The sequence below is a fragment of the Camelina sativa genome, chromosome 13, assembly GCF_030686135.1.
Source record: "Camelina sativa cultivar CO46 ecotype springtype chromosome 13, ASM3068613v1".
NCBI lineage: Eukaryota > Viridiplantae > Streptophyta > Magnoliopsida > Brassicales > Brassicaceae > Camelina > Camelina sativa.
Genome location: NC_141892.1, coordinates 11,501,130 through 11,516,609, shown reverse-complemented (window position 1 = coordinate 11,516,609; position 15,480 = coordinate 11,501,130). Strand labels below are relative to the sequence as shown.

Below are 15,480 nucleotides of genomic sequence, written 5' to 3'. Positions count from 1 at the left end.
TGCAATGCATCTAAATTTGCAGGACACTAATTATGATTTGACAATAGGAATAATTTGTATCCGGAGATTTCTTGTCTCTTTAATTATATGCATGCAAGAGATGATTTATTTGATCGAAACTATAAATCAAATAATTCTAAAATTAAATATGTCTATTATTCAAACTAGGCACAATAATGTATGTCCTCTTATATATATGACAAGGTTTCTTGTCACATCGCCAAAAACTTTCTTTCTATTAATTCTATAGATTATTTATCTGCATGTTAATTATAGATGATTTATTTGTCCCTTTTTTTTTTGTTAAAGGTAATTGTCTTTTTGTTGTTGTCAAAAAGGTGATTTATTTGTCGAAACTATAACTTTAAAAATTATATTCTTAAAATTAAGATTACATCATTTCAAGTTCTTAAATATATAAAACCTTACATAAAGATATTCAAAAATGAATTTCAAAATATACTTGTTTTAAAGATGTTCCAAACTATTTTAATTTACAGAGTTGCGTAGGCATGCATGCGATTACATAATATTTGGTGACAACTGGAAAATGACTACGTGACAATGTATTTTCTTCGAGATAGAAAAATAATCATATGGGGCAGAATTTGTCAAACAATATTATTGATATAGAATAGAATCGCAACGTGATATTAATTTTTGGATCGAGGTCTTTATCGAATCGAATGGAACTTATAATGATTATTCTACGTATCTGTTTGTATTCTACGTATCCGTTTGGAAATTGATTTTGGTTCCCCCACAACCTTTCTAAAAAAGTAAATATATAAATAAAGAAGAGGGAATTATAAAAGTGTAGTTTTATTCTCATTATTCTGTTTTTTACAGCTATTTGAAGCAGCAAAGGTGAGATTTAAAATAATGGGCATGCTTGTGAGTTCTTCATCATTACTTCTTTGAACTTCTGTTACCCTTTTTTCCTTTAAGGAAGGTCCTTTTCTATTGTCCCAATAAAAATTTCACTGCACTCACCAAATAAAGAATGAATAATAGGTCAAAAGTAGCGATTCAGATTCACATGAAAATGTATGTAATGGACGTTGTCCATTCTTGTTATGCAGTGATAATTTCTTTCGTATTTATCTCTTCTCAACTACATCGATTATTCTTAAGTCTTTAGTCAATCCTGTTAGTTGTGCATTAATCTTAGTTAAGATATTTGATACTAACAACATATAAATATTGTTTTTTTTTTATTACATGGTTGGTTGAATATCGATGATCCAGTTAAACTTACATGTTTGACCAATTTGGACTTATGATATATAGTATTTTTAACCTTGTATTTTATCATTTTATGATATGTTTTGAGTGTTTTATTGTGTTAACATCCGTTTTAGTGTCTTTCTGATTGTGTCTCTAATCTAATATATATCCTGAAGACAATATGCTGTAAATAGATAGACACTTTTGGACGTATTCGAGCAAAGAATGAGCAAAGAAGCAACACGACTGTGATCTGATTTTTCTTTGAGTAAAAGCTAATGAGTTATGAATACTAGATATTTAGTTTCTAGAATTTCTCTTCACTCTCAGGCACGATAATCGAGGAACCTTCACATCAAGTCTTCCTTTGCCGGCGTCGGGACATAACCCGATTCTCTACTCCTTGTCTTCGCTCTCGTAGTATAGCTTTCTTTTTCATCTTTTTTAAGCTTATGTTCTCCTTTTATCCCTCTTTAACTCTCCCCACCAACATGCCTACAATAGCCGATCTATAATCCAAAGAGGACAGCTGCTGGTCGGAGTTTTCCAACTCTTTACCGCTTCAAAACTCTTTCTCGGAGATGCTAGATGAAGCCCTAATTTTTGTCAGATCTGGTTTTCTGATCCACCAAGAGGAGCTCTTAAACCAGGTAATGTTGATGGCAGGAGCAGATCCCCGACCATCAGATGCGCTTTGTATGGTAGAGATGTCGACGGCGCACGACCGTTTCCTCCTTTTGGTATCGATTTCCTGTACCGGAGATTTCAAGCTCCCGGGGTTCCTTTCTAATACTTCAAACCCCGATTCAAAGCCTCAATCACATTCCCTTCCTACACCGAAGATGCTCGAGCCCCTGAATCAGACATCCGCTCAACCCGGCCGCTGCGTGAAACCTACTCTACCCCCGACTGCGAAACTAGGTTTTCCGCTGTTGGGCCCTAGTTTTTCGGCCCATTAAGTTTCTTGAGCCTGTTACCAAAAGTTTTCTTCATCGATCTTCCCCTGCTTTTATCCAGGTTTGAGCGGATTTCAAATCACTTCTACTCTAGTCAATATGTGTGTAGATTTATGGAACCATTTGTTCGAAGACTGCATTTGGAAAATAAACCACCATTGTTGCTAGCTTGGTTAGGGATTGTTGGAGGAAACCTGTTTTTAGATCGACATATTGATTCTGCTCTTGAGGTCAGAAGCTTGAATGAACTCGGCATTATGATCCAGACAATATGGCGCTGTGATTACTGATGTATCTTCATGCCCCCTTCTTCCTCATCCCATATGCTTATAGAGACCTTTAAACTGCATTGTATCAACTTAATGAAGTATCCTCCTAAAAACCTGAAGTCCAATGGCATTATGACCCATCTCCATGGAGTGGGAGTTACCATTACAACTATCAGAGTTTTACACCGAAGCATAACATCTTCCGAACCATCACCACCACCCGGGATACAACCCACCGAATCCCTGCCAAGGCAATGCTTCTGCTTCTGCCCCTATCCTCGGAGAGCTTTTTGTCCCTGATTCACCTCTCAACGTCACAAAGTCGTATGACCGTGAATACTTTGTCAGCTATCAGATTCTTCGATGTTGATCAGTCTTGCAACCATGATCTCACATGTCTCAGCTTGCTTCTTAGCGACTGCCTCACAACTCTCTTGGATTATTGCTTGATGTTGTTTATCTTCTTGTTTATGACTTTGGGGAAAGTCTACCTTTGTAACCTTGTTAACCTTTTGAACTCTGGAATTTCAGTTCTTTTCCATTATATTGTTTCTATTTGAATGAATGGAAGCCTACCTTTGTCAAAAAAAAAAAAAAAAAAAAGAAGCAACACGACTGATCATTTCCTTATAATGAATCGATCATTTCTCTACACGAAACTTTGTTCTGTTTTATACTAATATTTTGGATGATTTTTTACACTATATATAAAAGAGATGAAACTATTTCGTATACACATGCACATCTTCAGATATCAATATTTGATTAATTGTTATATATTTGTTGAGACGGTTAAAACATGTAGTTGTATTACAATTTGTGTTAGCGACAATGTTGTGTATAATTTATTGTGATGGTTAGGACATGTAGCCGTACTACAGTTTTGGTAGCGCGATGTTGCGTCATAAGATTTATAATTAATCTAGATTCAAACCTAGTAGTGTGCATGACCTTTCACGAAGAAAAGAAAACATATTTATAAAATTGTATTGTTTGTAAAATGAGTTAATAATGTCTCATACTTTCTGTGACTTGGTTCGTCGTCTCTTTTAATACATTTAATAAGTCTAATTGTATTTATATTTTCTTGACCATGCATGTCTCTTAATATTCATGAATTGTAGTTTTATATAAGTTTATGTATCCTAAGTTTTATAGCTATGAAAGACTAATAACATATTATTAGCAAAAAAAAGACTACTAATATATGAAAAATTCATGTAAAAAAAAAAAACAAGGCATCAAAGATTTATGGGAGAAAAATTATATGGAGGTTTCAACACCATTAAGCTGCAGTAATTTCTCTGGACGTGACGATGTTTTTGATGTATCTCTCGAAAACGGAATGCACCGTGAGTGATTGCTGACTGTGGACTACATTGTTCCTTCTAAAAAACTACTTTAAATTTTATCTTTTGCCAATGGAGGCATATGAAATTTAATTAAAATCAAACTTGCTTAGGGAGATGAAACAAAAGTTCAAGTAGAGTTCCTCTCGGCTAGGTTTGTTTGGTTATTTATAACATGACTGCTACATTTTGTACAAAATAATCTCATAACCGTGTTCCGTCACTTCACTCAGTCAGATGGAGATGGAACACAAAATAGCCTAATTCTCTTAAAGATAAGGCATATTCCATACTCGATCATCACCATGCTCGGTCACATTCTAGCTGAGCAATTTTTACAAAGGCACTCCAACTTTCAAATTCGGGCACCCACTTGGCTAGTACACCAACCAAGCTGAATGAGTGCCATCCATTCATTAACCCAAAAACCTCACCTGTTTCATCTTGATCTTAGTGATTTATGTATAAAATCACATTTTGAGGTTTCTAAACGTAAGTTATTCACTACGAATTTTGTAGATACAAGGACCTGTTTTGTAAAAATATAATGACGATAGCAATTTCTTATACAACTCTTTTATTGTATGCAATTAATTATTTTTTTCTCCATTTTTTTATTGTTTCGATCGTTAAGTATATGTGAGTAAATCTTAATCTAGCTCGGTGTTATGGTGATAATGAGATGTAGTAGCCTTGTAGGTATATTAGGTTTTAGGGTTCTTCATCTTTATGTGTCTTTACTATGATTAATTAATGTTTAATGGAGGGTGATTGATTTACAACCCCATGCGAAGTTAAATGTACCTCCGAACATATATAGAGTTTGAGCCTCTTTAAGGATTACAAAACTATATCTCCCATACTAGGCTTACACCACTTGGCGTTCGATTTAATCCAAAAGTACGATTTAAAATCAAAATTAAACTAAAACGACTTCGTAACCAATATTCAATTTGGTGAAGGTTTTTTTTTTTGTCAACTCATATTTTTGTATAGTTTCTTAAAGAAGACAAAATACAAAACCTTCAGATTGATTGATCTTGTTGGCTCGTGGTGAATTAACAGCCATGATTCTACCGAACCGATCAGTCTTAACCCTATACTAGTGTACACCTTGAAGAATCTGGGATCAACAAGCCTCAGGTTGCCCGAACATACTTTCTTGGTCATTGGCCAGAAGGTTTGAGAAGTTTTTGAAGTGAAGTTGGTAGTCCACAACCGCCCGTTGCGAAAATTTGGCATAAAATGTTTGTGACAATGTTTCAACAAAGTTTTATGATTAATTCTTTTAATCTTGTGTGAATCGATATTATAAGGTGATTTGTGAGCTAAATGTACTCAAACAAATATGTTTAGTGCCTTAAAATATAATTAATCGTAATTTGGTGACATATGTTCAAAAAAATATTTTTAATGATTACACTAATTGCTTCTAGTTTTGATTTAAACTTTATTTCCCTAGTCCCTAGGTAAATCTCTAAATTTCCATGCTTTGTTTTTATTATTTCAATTGCTTAGTGCGTGTTTGAATTGATTACTTAGTTAATCTTCTTGTTGATCTTTTTAATCATATCATTTCTTGTTTCCTATTGTTGTAAGATGAAAATGTTGCCGTAGAATGTTGCCGTAGTACCATTTTTTATCTAACGAAAAATAAACTACCCTTTTTAAACCAAAGCTCACAAGTAAACTAGTTTTATTTAGTTATAGGTATAATAAAAAAAAAGTACGCAATTCAAAAGATCTATATATCAAAGTTATTGACAACTAACTGGTTTAGCCCCAACTTTTACCCTGATGAATCTAGTGAGTGAGAGATAGATGCATTTTTTAATTATATGTATAACTAGACGATATCGATACACGTAGAAAAATAAATAAATAAACAAGGAGGAAAGTGGTCAAAGGCAATAATGGAGAAGAGAATGATGGTGTTGAGCAATGTAGAAATCTCATGTGAAGGTGTTGGTTTGAAAGACGACCAAACATGGACTTATATGGTGAAACTCCTTTTTCACTAACATCTAATTACTCTTTGTTTTTGAGTTGGTGTATTTTTCATTTATTTATGTTTTTTTATTTCTAGCTCATGTGATGCTTGTCAAGGTGCCTTTGACCATGTATTCTAAATATGTATTTCCAAAACAAATACAATTTTTACATCAAAGGCACGTTAATGTTAAGGAAGATAGAACAAGAAAATATACTATTTTCTCTGTTTCCTTTATTGTAAGTGATGTTTTAAAGATTTGTTATTTTTTTTTATATTTTAAATGGCAAATGGTTGTTTGTAATGTTTGTGTTTTTTAATTGGTTGAATTGTTTATACTTAATTACGTAATAAAAAAAAATTGATTGACTTTACGTAGTCTTTTAATCTCCATGCATTTAACTAAAACATTGCTTATAATGAAACTTATACAAAATATGATGGAAGGTTACGAAAGGTTCATCAATAATAATAATAATGATGGTAGATGTTATCCGCATCTACGTTTTTCATGAGTTTTGACAGTGCCAACGTCTAAGCAGCGTCTTTGCGCTATTGGCGTCAATCTCTTCTCTCCTATCCTCTCGGATATTTTGTTTGCTAATTGTGAAGGTTTGGTTTTGGTTAGATTTGAAGATGTCTTTGTTCATATTTGTTTGTAAACTGAAATATTACCATTGTTCTGACTCCCCCACTATATATATAAATGCCACGTACGTGAATGTTTCAACTCATAATTTGAATGTACATTCATATTTATACCACATGTGCATTACCTCTTTCTTATCTTTATCGATCAAAACAAATATGCAATGGGCCAATTTTACGTTCATATATTAAATGGGAATATGACAAATTCTTCTACCTACCATCCGTTAACTCGAATGTTTGTCCTGACTCCTGATACATAAATATGTAAGAGTGGGCATCAATCTGAATTAGATTCTAATCGTGTAAAAAGATGATGTAATTTAAAACGAGGAAACATTTTATTGTAGATAGTTTAGCTATATATAAAGAAGCTTTTTATTGTCTCCATTGGTCCACTAACGTTTCTGGTTTTTACAAAAAAAACTTAAAAATTTGTGTATACACTTAAATTTAACCCTACGTACAAGTTACTTCAAATGTGTAGAGTGTAACCCATATATGGGATCACAACTAACCAGATCAAATATGTCTAGACAATTAATTAGATCTATTTAAAAATTCATATTTTAATATAATAATTATAAAATTATAAATAAAACCATTATTGAAATTATATCTTTTAAGTCCGGAATATATTATTAATTATAAAATAGTTCACAACTTATATCATTAGTTGACGAAATTGAAAATATGATAGAAATCTAGGGGTGAAAAAGATTACAAATTACATGATTAGAAAGACACGTGAAAGTGATGACCGGATAATTTTTATGTTTCGGGTGAAGACTCATTGTCGTCGTCATCGTACTCACAGTCGTGGTTTTGTTTCCTTTGGTTACCTCTCACTCTGATTATCGTAAACTAAACCAGTTCTATATTCAATAATTGGATTCGAGACAAAGACACAAAGATCACATTATCATTCCTTACTGTGAAATTGAGATTGTAAACCAAACAAAATGCTAAGAGGTTTTTTGGATAATTAGACACACAAGATATTTGATGTATTATGTTAATTTATGTTTATGAATTATGATTAATAAATATGATTATGGAATCCACCGCTGATAAACTTTATCCCTTTCTGGATCAAGATCCAAGAGATTCCTTATCAATACCTCAATCGAGATGTCAATCGAGATTCCTTAAAATGGATTATGATGTGGAGGTAGCACGTACAAAGGACCGAAAGTTACTACAACGACGACATGACGTAAAATAATGATTTGTGTGTGGACATTTATTTTAAAAGAAACTTACCCGTAATGTATTTCATGCAGTCACATACATAGAAGTAAACCACGCAGCCACATCTCCTATATACATCATCTCTTATCAATGATAACAATCCAAAAATAAATTAACATATATGTATACAATACTAATTTCACTTCTTTTTCTTCCTCACTCAGACTATAAACTCTTCCGCCACAAACGTCAAGTTTAAGGTAATTTGTGGATCTCTCTCACTCGATCTCTCTCAAGATGTTTTTAATTATATTCTCATATATATACAATTATTCTTTTATTTATTAGTAACTGTTTTTATAATCATTTAGTTTAGGAGTGTATATATTATTTTCTAAGCTTACAGAGTGAGTACTCTTCATTGTTATAGATACACTCTAATATCAAAATATCATGTGAAACTAAAAAGTATATATATATATATATATATATATATATATTAATTTATCCGCAATGCATTCCAGACAGCTACATACATGGAAGCAAACCACGAAGGCACATGTCTTATATATGTCGTCTTTTATCAATGATCACAACCCAAAAATAAATATATATATATATATATATATATACAATACTAATTTCACTTCTTCGTCTTCCTTGCCCCATAGTGTAAAATCTTCCGGCACAAACGGCAAGTTTAAGGTAATTTGTGGATTTGTCTCTCTGTCTCTCTCTAGATGTTTTTGATTAATATCTCATATATATATATATACAAATTTTCTTTTATTTATTAATAACTGTTTTTTATTGAGGTTACGACGTTTCCAACAAATCTGATGAGACGGTTATTCTGTAGAAGGATTTATCAAGTGGCTAATTGTAGTAAATTAGCTGATCATATAAAGAGTTTTAAGGATCTACAAGGATATCAAACTTTGATGGTGAAGCGGTGATGAGATGAACAGAGCTTGCGGCGGAAGGCTGTTGTCGGTGAGCATTTGAGACTTATCAAACACATCACATGCGGACACACACTTGTCCTAAAATTGGATTTTTATTGTGTAGAATATTCTACAATATTTTTTCTTTATTATGATAATATGTAAAAGTCCAGCTTGTTGGGCTTATTCCATGAACCAATTGTAGCAGCCTTAATGGGCTTTCCATTTCAAGGAATTTAACCGACAAAAAAAAAGATTTGTGTGTGGACATTTATTTCAAAAGAAACTTACTCGCAATGCATTCCACGTCGCCACATACATGGAAGCAAATCACGCAGCCACATCTCCTATATACGTCTTCTCATATCAATGATCACAATCCAAAAATAAATGAATATATATGTATACAATACTAATTTCACTTCTTCTTCTCTCCGTCACCCATAGCTTAAACTCTTCCGCCACAAACGTCAAGTTTAAGGTAATTTGTGGATCTCTCTCACTCTGTCTCTCTCGAGATGTTTTTGATATATTCTCGTATATATACAAATATTCATTTATTTATTAGTAACTGTTTTTATAATCATTCAGTTTAGGAATGTATATATTATTCTCTAAGCTTACAGAGTGAGTACTCATCATTGTTCTAGATACACTCTAATTTCAAAATATTATGTTAAACTAAAAAGTATAAATAACTTATCCACAATGCATTACAGACAGCCACATACATGGAAGCAAACAACAAAGGCAGATGTCCTATATATGTCATATTTTATCAATGATCACAAGCCAAAAATAAATTAATATATATACAATACTAATTTCACTTCTTCTTCTCCCTTGCCCCATAGTGTAAAATCTTCAGCCACAAACGACAAATTTAAGGTAATTTGTTGTTCTCTCTCTCTGTCTCTCTCCAGATGTTTTTGATTAATATCTCATATATATATATACAAATTTTCTTTTATTTATTAATAATTTTTTTTATTGAGCTTGCCACGTTTCCAACAAATATGATGAAGTGGTTATTCTGTAGAAGGATTTATCAAGTGGCTAATTGCAATAAATTAGCTGATCATATAAAGAGTTTTATGGATCTACAAGGATATCAACTTTGATGGTGAAGCGGTGATGAGATGAACAGAGCTTGCGGTGAAAGGGTGTTTTCGGCGAGCATTGGAGACTTATCAAACACAACACACACGGATACACATGTGTCCTAAAATTGGATTTTTTTATTATGTAGAATATTCTACAATATTTTTCTTTATTATGATAATATGTAAAAGTCCAGCTTGTTGGGCTTATTCCGTGAACCAATTGTAGCAGCTTTAATAGGTTTTCCATTTCAAGGAATTTACCCGACAAAAAAGGAATTGAGTGGACTTTTGTGCAAGTAAAAAAGATTTGTGTGTGGACATTTATTTCAAAAGAAACTTACCTGCAATGACATACATGGAAGCAAATCATACATGCCACATCTCCTATATACATCATCTCTTATCAATGATCACAATCCAGAAATAAATTAATATATATGTATACAATACTAATTTCACTTCTTCTTCTCTCCCTCACCTCACAGCGTAAACTCTTCCGCCACAAATGTCAAGTTTAAGGTAATTTGTAGATCTCTCTCACTCTGTCTCTCTCGAGATGTTTTTGATTTTATCCTCGTATATATACAAATATTCTTTTATTTATTAGTAACTGTTTTTATAATCATTCATTTTAGGAGTGTATATATTATTCTCTAAGCTTACAGAGTGAGTACTCTTCATTGTTCTAGATACACTCTAATATAAAAATATTATGTGAAACTAAAAAGTATATATATATATATATATATATATTAACTTATCCATAATGCATTACAGACATCCACAAACATGGAAGCAAACCACAAAGGCACATGTTCTATATATGACGTCTTTTATTAATGATCACAACCCAAAAATAAATTAATATATATATATATATATATATATATATACACACACAATACTAATTTCACTTCTTCTTCTCCCTCGCCCCATAGTGTAAAATCTTCCGCCACAAACGGCAAGTTTAAGGTAATTTGTAGTTTTCTCTCTCTGTCTCTCTCTAGATGTTTTTAATAAATATCTCATATATATATATATACAAATTCTCTTTTATTTATTAATAAATGTCTTTCAGAGCTTGCGACGTTTCCAACAAATCTGATGAGGCGGTTATTCTGAAGACTTTGATGGTGAAGCGGTGATGAGATGAACAGAGCTTGCGGTGAAAGGGTGTTTTCGGCGAGCATTGGAGACTTATCAAACACAACACACGCAGATACACACATGTCCTAAAATTGGATTTTTATTATGTAGAATATTCTACAATATTTTTCTTTATTATGATAATATGTAAAAGTCCAGCTTGTTGGACTTATTCCATGAACCAATTGTAGCAGCCTTAATGGGCTTTCCATTTCAAGAAATTTAACCGACAAAAAAAAGGAATTGAGTGGACTTTTGTGCTAGTAAAAAAGATTTGTGTGTGGACATTTATTTCAAAAGAAACTTACCCGCAATGCATTCCACGCAGCTACATACATGGAAGCAAATCACGCAGCCACATCTCCTATATACATCATCTCTTATCAATGATCACAATCCAGAAATAAATTAATCTATATGTATACAATACTAATTTCACTTATTCTTCTCTCTCTCACCCCAGAGCGTAAACTCTTCCGCCACAAATGTCAAGTTTAAGGTAATTTGTGGATCTCTCTCACTCTGTCTCTCTCAAGATTTTTTTGATTTTATCCTCGTATTTATACAAATATTCTTTTATTTATTAGTAACTGTTTTTATAATCATTCAGTTTAAGAGTGTATATATTATTGTCTAAGCTTACAGAGTGAGAACTCTTCATTGTTCTAGATACACTCTAATATCAAAATATTATGTGAAACTAAAAAGTATATATATATATATATATATATTAACTTATCCACAATGCATTACAGACAGCCACATACATGAAAGCAAACCACAATGGCACATGTTCTATATATGTCGTCTTTTATCAATGATCACAACCCAAAAATAAATTAATATATATATAAATATATATACAATACTAATTTCACTTATTCTTCTCCCTCGCCCCATAGTGTAAAATCTTCCGCCACAAACGACAAGTTTAAGGTAATTTGTGGTTCTCTCTCTGTCTCTCTCCAGATGTTTTTGATAAATATTTCATATATATATACAAATTCTCTTTTATTTATTAATAAATGTTTTTTATTGAGCTAGCGACGTTTCTAACAAATCTGATGAGGTGGTTATTCTGAAGAAGCATTTATCAAGTGGCTAATTGCAGTAAAGTAGCTGATCATATAAAGAGTTTTATAGATCTATAAGGATATCAACTTTGATGGTGAAGCTGTGACGAGATGAACAGAGCTTGCGGCGAAAAGGTGTTTTCGGCGAGCATTGAAGACTTATCAAACACAACACACGTGGATACACATGTGTCCTAAAATTGGATTTTTATTATGTAGAATATTCTACAATATTTTTCTTTATTTTGATAATAATTAAAAGTCCAGTTTGTTGGGCTTATTCCGTGAACCAATTTTAGCAGCCTTAATGGGCTTTCCATTACAAGGAATTTAACCGAAAAAAAAGGAATTGAGTGGACTTTTGTGCGAGTAAAAAAGATTTGTGTGTGGACATTTATTTCAAAAGAAACTTACCTGCAATGCATTCCACGCCGCGACATACATGGAAGCAAATCACGTAGCCACATCTCCTATATACATCATCTCTTATCAATGATCACAATCTAAAAATACATTAATATATATGTATATAATACTAATTTCACTTCTTCTTCTATCCCTCACCCAGAGCGTAAACTCTTTCGCCCCAAACGTCAAGTTTAAGGTAATTTGTGGATCTCTCTCACTCTGTCTCTCCCGAGATTTTTTTGATTATATTCTCGTATATATACAAAAATTCTTTTATTTATTAGTAACTGTTTTTATAATCATTTAGTTAATGAGTGTATATATTATTCTCTAAGCTTAAGTACTCTTCATTGTTCTAGATACACTCTAATATCAAAATATTATGTGAAACTAAAAAGTATATATATATATATATATATATATATATATATTAACTTATCCACAATGTATTACAAACAACCACATACATAGAAGCAAACCATGAAAGCACATCTCCTATATATGTCGTCATTTATCAATGATCACAACCCAAAAATAAATATATATATATATATATATATATATACAATACTAATTTCACTTCTTCTTCTCCCTCGTCCCATAGTGTAAAATCTTCCGCCACAAACGGCAAGTTTAAGGTAATTTGTGGTTCTCTCTCTTTGTCTCTCTCGAGATGTTTGTGATTAATATCTCATATATATATACAAATTCTCTTTTATTTGTTAATAAATGTTTTTTATTGAGCTTGCGATGTTTCCAACAAATCTGATGAGGCGGTTATTCTGAAGAAGGATTTATCAAGTGGCTAATTGCAGTAAATTAGCTGATCATATAAAGAGTTTTATGGATCTACAAGGATATCAAACTTTGATGGTGAAGCAGTGATGAGATGAACAGAGCTTGCGGCAAAAGGCTGTTGTCGGTGAGCATTGGAGAAACGCATAACATGCGGACACACACGTGTCCTAAAATTGGATTTTTATTGTGTAGAATATTCTACAATATTTTTTCTTTATTATGATAATATGTAAAATTCCAGCTTGTTGGGCTTATTCCGTGAACCAATTGTAGCAGTCTTAATGGGCTTTCCATTTCAATGGAATTTAACCGACAAAAAAAAAAAAATTAAGTGGACTTTTGCGCGAGTAAAAAAGATTTGTGTGTAGACATTTATTTCAAAAGAAACTTACCCGCAATGCATTCCACTCAGCCACATACATAGAAGCAAATCACGCAGCCACATCTCCTATATATTAATGATCATAACCCAAAAATAAATTAATATATATATACACAATCTTTTCCTAGAAAATTACAACAAAAGATTTGTGTGTGGACTTTTGTATGAGTAAAAAAGATTTGTGTGTCACCACAACAAATATTAACATTGTTAGCACTAGAAAAAACATTTATCATAAATATTACATAGTATTATCGTACATACAGTGATATCGGTAGTTATGGTAGACCCTCATATACAATATCGTTTTTGAAATGCTATAATAGATACCTACATACGATAGCATTTTCATATATTATAGCACTAATTGAATTCTATAATACATTTATGTTAACACAAAGTTAGTATTATTCTTTTGCTATATAAATTTAATAATTTGTATATTTAAATCCTATTTTGCAGAATTTATTTAATTGGATATATGTATATATTACATTAAGCAAAAGAAGTCTTACATAACGTAAAGTCCTACGTAACATCAAGTGCCACCAATCTTAATTAAAATAGACTCACATCACCAAAAAAATAGAGACAAACTTCTAAGTTCTAAGAACATGCACATGTGACTCATCCAAGTGAGAAAATATAGAAGGTACATGGAGCTGTATATCATCTCTAGGATCTGTTCGCTTTCTTTAGATATAATCTTGGAACCTTACCAGTTTTAAGGATAGTACGACAAGTGAACTTCAAAAGCGTTGGGCATCCTCATTCTTCTGTTCGGTACAAGGAAATCATAGGGGGGGGGGACATAGGAAAACTAGTAATGGACAAAGTTAAACTAAATGAGGAGGTTATGAGAATCAAATGGGTATAACCAAATTAAGTTGAAACAATAAATAGCTACAGACTTAAAGGTCTAACAAGAGCAAGGGAAACAATACTTACGTGAAAGTTGTGAATCATAAAAGAGCTTATTTGTCTCTTATTTGCTCTTAACTTCATGAAAATGATCTAACTAGGAGAAAAACAAGTAATCAGTATGAATAATAGATGGTAACTGACTAACTGCAACTAAGCCAATCCTTGAACATGAAACTGAACATCATGAACCAGCCGGAAACACCATTGTTCTCAAAGAGATAGAAACAAAATCTAAAAGCTGTCACCTTTCACACACAATTAAAGCAACCTAGAAGGCAACAATTTACGACAAAGACTTAACGATAGAGAAGAACACCAACATGTTAAGAGACCCACCTGAAAGATTCAACACCATATCTGAGACAATTGGAAAGATCTTAGTAATCTCTACCTCCTATCTCAAGCGCAGATCTGTGGCTGGTCTCGTCCTGTCGTCAGTGCCTCGAGAGTAATACAAAAAGGGCCAAAAGCTGTGAACATGAACACACTAAGAACTCGTTCTCCTTAAGTTATAAGAACGTGTTCTTCTTAGGATATAAGAACCCGTTCTTCCTACGATTATAAATGTACATTCTAGTAGTTTCCTTATATATACTCCACTGTATCCTTATAAATAGTTTGTAACTAGGTCATTATTATTCAAGGAATGAGAATCTCTCCTTCTCCCCTGTTCTAACCTAGCCGCTCTCTCTCTTTCTCTCTTTCATTCTCTCTTGATCATTCTATCTCATTCTCTATTCTTCTCATACTCTTTTGTAATTTTTACATGGTATCAGAGCAGTAACGCTCCTATTCTACAAAATCTCAGTTTGTTTTTATTCCGCAACCAGATTCAGACCTAAGATCTCATCATGTATCTCAGCAAAACCCTAATCATCCCTGTTACACTCAAAGGTGGGAACTAATTGCTAGGGCAAGAACCACAAAGACAGCACTATGCGGTCGCGGGCTCTGGAAGCACATTGAGAGCAATGAAGGAGACGACGACCAAACAAGAAGGAAAGGAGATCGTTGTGTGTGACAACGACAAGTGGTTCCAAGAGAACCAAAGTGTTTTAGCCTTCATCCAAAA

At 32.5% G+C, this 15,480-nt stretch overlaps 4 long non-coding RNA genes across 5 annotated transcripts; all 4 read left to right on the top strand.

Moving 5' to 3' along the window:
* Positions 1-8,291: 8,291 nt before the first annotated feature.
* Positions 8,292-8,842, top strand: LOC147929405 (uncharacterized). Of its 2 annotated transcripts, none has more exons than XR_015577629.1 (2): positions 8,292-8,335; positions 8,490-8,842. It is a non-coding gene; the product is annotated as an uncharacterized LOC147929405 (long non-coding RNA). The 2 variants fall into 2 exon arrangements; XR_015577628.1 differs by having other exon boundaries at positions 8,446-8,842.
* Positions 8,843-10,143: 1,301 nt separating this feature from the next.
* On the top strand, positions 10,144-11,056 carry LOC109128445 (uncharacterized). Its single transcript, XR_002034829.2, has 3 exons — positions 10,144-10,196; positions 10,616-10,649; positions 10,756-11,056. It is a non-coding gene; the product is annotated as an uncharacterized LOC109128445 (long non-coding RNA).
* A 203-nt stretch (positions 11,057-11,259) lies between these two features.
* LOC104736538 (uncharacterized) lies at positions 11,260-12,275 on the top strand. The gene is made up of 3 exons (XR_759586.2): positions 11,260-11,322; positions 11,726-11,759; positions 11,868-12,275. It is a non-coding gene; the product is annotated as an uncharacterized LOC104736538 (long non-coding RNA).
* Positions 12,276-12,424: 149 nt separating this feature from the next.
* LOC109128447 (uncharacterized) lies at positions 12,425-13,438 on the top strand. The gene is made up of 2 exons (XR_015577418.1): positions 12,425-12,500; positions 12,909-13,438. It is a non-coding gene; the product is annotated as an uncharacterized LOC109128447 (long non-coding RNA).
* Positions 13,439-15,480: the final 2,042 nt, after the last annotated feature.